The 6,156-nt window shown below is 39.1% G+C and overlaps 1 long non-coding RNA gene across 1 annotated transcript; it reads left to right on the forward strand.

Moving 5' to 3' along the window:
- Positions 1 to 2,987: 2,987 nt before the first annotated feature.
- LOC125617116 lies at positions 2,988 to 5,445 on the forward strand. Its single transcript, XR_007347988.1, has 3 exons — positions 2,988 to 3,134; positions 3,254 to 3,289; positions 4,207 to 5,445. It is a non-coding gene; the product is annotated as an uncharacterized LOC125617116 (long non-coding RNA).
- The last annotated feature ends 711 nt before the right edge of the window (positions 5,446 to 6,156 follow it).

Raw genomic sequence — 6,156 nt, forward strand, 5'->3', positions numbered from 1 at the left:
GAATTATTCTATATATATTCTGTGACTTACTTTAGGCACTAAGTGCATTTTCCTCTCTGGTGTTGGGGATCAAACCCCAAATCTCACACGAGCTGAATAATTCCTCTGCCACTGAGCTCCAAGCCCTACTAAATACATCTTTGTGTCAACACAAATGAATCTGCATCATTATGTATTAAATTAATTTTACTTTAAAAATATGCAATATTTATTTATTCTGGTTGTGGTGGGGCACACCTATAATTCCAGCTACTTGGGAGGCTGAGGCAGGAGGATCACAAGTTGAGGCCAGCTTTGGCAACCTAGCAAAACCCTGCCTCAAAATAAAAAACAAAAATAAAAGGACTTGCGATGGAGCTCAGTGATAGAGCAGTCCTAGGTTCAATCCTCAGTACTGCAAAAGAGAAAAAAATTATATATATATTTTTTTAAATGGGTACTTTTTCTATTGGGTTATTAGTCTCCTTGGTTTATAGGAACAAATAATGTATTGGGGTGATTAGCCCTTTGTGAAAAGGAGTTGCATTTTTTTTTCCAGTTAGTCATTTGTATTTTTCTCTTTGCTTATGGTGTTTTTGCCTTACAGGGGTTTGAAGGTTTTTTGCAGCTATATTTGCCAGTCTTTTATTTCATGACTGGAAAGGTCTTCACTACTATAAGACAAAGGAGTTCTATTAGTCTTCTGGTAATTTTATGGTTTTGTATCTTTAATCCAGTTGAAGTTTTTCCTGGTGTTCTGTGTGAAATATTGTGTGAAAAAAGTGTCTCTTTTTCCAGTTAGCAAAACACCTTTTATTTAAAAATATGCCTTTGCCTCTCTGATTTGATATTTGTCACAGATCAGCTTTCATATATATATTTAGGAATGTTTCTGGGCTTTCTGTTCTATTCCATTGGTTTGTCTTTTAGCATTATTTTTGGTAACATGATTTTTTATAACATTATTTTTTATGTGGACCATATAATTTATTTGACTAATTTTTGTTAAACATTTAAGTTGCTTCTAATTCTTCAATATTCCAAAGAGGGTCTCAGTGAATGAAATCTTTGCATATATTTTAAACATGCTGTTTATGATGGGTCAATTCTGTCCTCTGGATGTGCTTTTATACCTGGAGTTACTAGGTCAAAGGTGTGGGCTTTCATAGGCTTTTTTTATACATAATGCCAAAATGCCTTCCAGAAAGATCGTACCAATTTACACTCCCTCCACCAATGTGCGAGTGCTGATTTCCCCTCACCCATGCCAACTCTCAGTATTATCATTCTTTTTAATCATTGCCAATCTGATCAGAAAAAAAAGAAGGTCTCTCATTGCTGTTCTAATTTGCTTTTCTTTGAATGCTAGTGAGGTTGAATATTTTTTCAATTTATTCTGGTTTTGATGTACAGAAGTTTTTAATTTTTTATGTAGTCAAATCTATCAATCTTTTCTTCTATGGTTTTTGCTTTTGTTGACATGTTTAGAAAGTCCTTCCCCATCCTAAGATTATAAAATATTCACTTCTATTTTCTTCTAGTACCTTTATGGTTTCATTTCCATCTTTAGCCATCTGGTATTCATTTTGATGAATGGTGTAAGCTGGGACATAACTTGTATTATTTATTTATTTATTTACTTCTCAAATGGATACTCAGTTCTTTCATCTCTGGTAAAAAGCATGCGTATGCATGCACACACTTACACATGTTATGTAACTATTCCTAAAGTGAACATCTTGAACACCTGGCTACTGAAGATAATCCAACTCTAGACATCGGTCCATCATTAGAAATATCAGTTATTAGCCAAACACGGTGGTGCATGCTAGCAATTCCAGTGAGTCAGGAGGCTGACAAAGGCAGATAACCAGGTTCAAGTCCAGCCTCAGTGATTTCATGGGACGATGTCTCAAAATATACAAAAGGCTGGGGATGTACCTCAATGGTAGAACACTCCTGGGTTCAATCCCCAGTACAAAAAAAGAAATCAATTATTATGCTAGATCGGCAGATATGGCACTTTTTTTTTAAGAGAGAGAATTTTTTTTTAATATTTATTTTTTTAGTTATCGGCAGACACAACATCTTTGTTTGTATGTGGTGCTGAGGATCAAACCCAGGCCACACGCATGCCAGGGGAGCACGCTACCACCGCTTGAGCCACATCCCCAGCCCCAAGATATGGCACTTTTGAACACGTGAACATTTTTGGGAGTCGGAGGGACTGAGAATTGATCTCAGGAGCACTCGACCACTGAGCCATATCCCCAACCTTCTTTTGTATTTTATTTAGAGACAGGGTCTCCCTGAGTTGCTAAGTGCCTCACTTTTGCTGAGGCTGGCTTTGAACTCACAATCCTTCTGCCTCAGCTTTCCAAGCTGCTAGGATTATAGGCATTACAGTGCTCCACAGAGCCCGGCATCTATGAACATTTGAATCAAATTGTCTTTCAAGTCAAATACATTTGACATTCAGATCGCAGCTTTGCAGCTCGCTGTTGGTGCAACTTTGAGCAAGCCAGTGATCCTCCCTGAGTCTACATTTCTTCACCTGCAAAATGGGTTAGTAATACTTATAGGGCTATGATGAGAATTCATTGAGGCAATGTTTCTAGCAACTGTCAACATAGGCCTTACACATCGGGGACAGTAAATACATAACACTTGTCCTTCACACCTTCTGGCTCCTTCCTTTCCATGGAGTGATCCCCTTAGGCCTTACTGTAAAGAGGATATGCTGGAGTGGGGAGAGAGGTTGTATGCTGTGTTTGCTTTTTATAGGTTTTCTATCTTTACCCCTGTGATCAGACTCTCATGTGTTATGTCTTGCTGCTTTTAGTGTCTTTTCATTAGCAGCCTTTTTCTCCCTTAAATATGCTGCATTTAATCTTACACCAGNCTTGAATCAAAGTGTGGAATATGATATGTAAAGAAATTTGTAATGTTTTGAACAACCCACAATAAAAAATTAAAAATATAAAAAAAAATGCATGTAGGGGATGGATTTCGAGCCTTCTTAGTGCCCAGCTTCACTGGATCCACTTTGTATACAGATGGAGCCACTCTATCCCAAAGGCAGGCTAACTTGAACCAACTACTGGTGGACCACTTTGTCTCCTGGCAAAACAGACATGAAGTGTGCTCTATACAGGGTAAGTATGCACATCAGTTCTCCCTGCTGCAGGATAAGTTTTATCTTATTCTCAAGTTCAAAAAAAATTTTTTTTACATGAACAGAATACCTTTATTTTATATATTTATTTTTATGCAGTGCTGAGGATTGAACCTGATGCCTCACATGTACTAGGTAAGCACTCTACCACTGAGCCACAACCACAGGACCTTATTCTCAAGTTTTGATGACCTGGCTGTGAATTTAGAATTCTCCCTCTGGATTTCTCATCATCCCTACCCTTCATCATACACACAGGGAAGCTGAGACCAGGCTGGATTCTTCAGACCAGCCTTTATCACAGATTGGGAGAAAAAAAGAAAGATACAGAGAATAACAGGACCCTATAAATTCTCACTTACAAGATATGACTTGCTCATGAGGGCTCAGAGCCCACTCTGTCCAGTATGCGGTGGTCAGTGCCATCCCGGCAGCCCTAGCCTCCAAGAAGAAACTGGGACAACTGCCTCCTTGAAAGCTCAGATGGACCCACTTTTTTAAAAAAAATAAAGAAGTTGACGAGGCTAGAGTCTCTCCTGTCTTGTGCCACCATCTGAATTTGTATCTTGTCTGAAGATGTGCCCTTTCCTGGGATGATAGAAATAATTGCTCCTTTTTATGTAAAATAAGACTTCAGATTCAAATAAGGTTTAGCTGGTCAGATGGCTGTGCTGACTGCATACAGGAAGGTGCACATGAGTTGAATGTCTCAGCTCGATGCCTTAACTGTTCTTGCCAGAAGTATGGTTTATCTCCACACATACCCCCCCCCCAAAAAAAAAAGGTTTTTCTTCAGATACATTCAATTCAGAAGCCAAATATTTCAACATTATGAAATACTCTGTGATTTTGATTTACAAAACACCCATAGGTGGCAAACCAAGGGTTATTTACAAAAGGTACTGGTAGTACTCTTTTCAAAGAGGTCCCCATTACTGTCCAGGGGAAGTAAAATTCAAGGGTCTATTAGTTTGTTGAGACTTTTTCTTCACTCAGAAGTCTATGTAACATAACTGTATTTTGGTGCTGATTTCTTCTTTATCCTCTTCAAGAGAGACCTCACTGCAATCCATCAGAATGGCCTTTGCCTGTTGATTGCAACCAAACAAAATGTAGCAGAGTACTACAGAACAGTGGGGTCTGAGTGAGATGTGCTGGAAGAGTTCCCTAATGCTGACTGTCTGCATTCCTGGAGGTTGGATGGCCATCATCCTATGTTCCTTATACTTACCTGTCGGATAACCCCAGGATTCCTGGACTTCTGACCAGCAGTGGAGACAGTGCTGCCCCCTCTAGGCATTCTGAAAATGTATTCATGTTTGTTACATGGTTGGGGGCACTACTTGGGTGGAGGCAGAGGGGAGACAGACTTCCTGCTACAGGTGGGACAGTCTTATACAATGAAGATTTGTCCTGCATTCCATATGTGTTTGTATGCCCCCCAGATGTTCATGTAGGTAGAAACCTCTTTATATTGGTCCAAACCTAGAACCTAATTCCATTTTGCACAAAATACTTTTTGCACAATTTTGATATGCACTGAATTTTTCATGAATGCAACCATCATATAAATAGAATACTACATTTTGTCTACAACAGAGTTGTTCACCATTTAAGAAAGCCACAATACCAACAGCAAAATGTTCATGGTATTTGAGTTGCTGAAACAACACATCTTTATTCCTCTGCCTTCAAAGATGAATAGTGATTCTACCTATCTGTATGAATATATAGTACTTATTTAGTCTTGTTTCAGAAACATTAAATATAAAGAAGTACCTATAATGTTCCAATAAATATTGCTTTACTTCTTTAAATTCAAATGTATTCATTATAAGTAGGTGTAATCATCCAACTACTTCATTATCTCCTCTAGTATAGTTATGTTCAAGCATTTATAAATTATAATGCATATTATGAATTTTTTGCAGTGCTGGGATTGAAAATGTATATTATTTTATTTTCTTTTTAGTTCTTTATCCTTTAGTCAGAATAGTATATTGATCCTTCCACCCCCAATACTAGGGGTTTAACCCAAGGACACTCTACCACCGAGCGCCATCTCCAGTCCTTTTTGTTTTGAGGCAGTATCTCTCCAAGTTGCCCAGCTTGACGTTGAACTTGCGATCCTACTCCCTTAGATTTCTAAGTGTCTGGGATATTACGGGTTTGTGCCACTGTGCCCAACCAGTATATAGATTTTTTAAAAGAATGTGTGAGTTTTGTGGCTGGGTTTGTGGCTCAGCGGTAGAGCGCTTGCCTAGCACGTGCAAGGCCCTGGGTTCAATCCTCAGCACCACACAAAAATAAATAAAGTATATAAAAAAAAGAATGTGTGAGTTTTATTATTTATACATTTCATTTCAGAAAAGTAGAGGTGATCACAAGAGATGTGAGGTGAAAGGGAGCATCTGACAGGCTGGGGCTACTGCTCTTGGCTTCCTGAGGGGTGTTTCGTTTCACCTCTTAGGGGCAGCTAAGCCAGATTTGGGAGAATAGGGAAGATTTCCTGGATGAAGCAAGCTTAGATCCAGAGAATGGCTATGATTTGGCAAAAGACGATGTTCATGACAGTTCCATGAGTGAGGTCTTATTATGACTACCATCTTGCACAGAAGGAAACTGAGTTTCAGAGATGTGCAGTAAGTTGCCCAAGGTCACATATCTAGATGAGGGAGGAGCCAGAACTTTAGACCCCCTTGCTTCACCAGTTCACTATTCTGCCTTCCACCCACTGTGTATGTCCATCTCCCCTGATTTGTCCAGGAGCCTAAGGGTCTTTCTGCCTGGAAGTCCTCAATCTGGCTCTGCCAGCCTTCTTACAGGGCCCACTGGGAACTCAGATTAGAAGGGGGAAAAAGTGATTTTTCCCTTTTGGATAGAATTTCAGACCTCCATAAAACTTGGTGAATGAATAATCTGGAACTGTAGAGAGAAAAGTACTACTGGGTCCTTTGGAACAACCCTCAGACTTGTAGTAATTTATTTCAGCAAAGCAACGT

This window comes from Marmota marmota, unplaced genomic scaffold, assembly GCF_001458135.2.
Source record: "Marmota marmota marmota unplaced genomic scaffold, marMar, whole genome shotgun sequence".
NCBI lineage: Eukaryota > Metazoa > Chordata > Mammalia > Rodentia > Sciuridae > Marmota > Marmota marmota.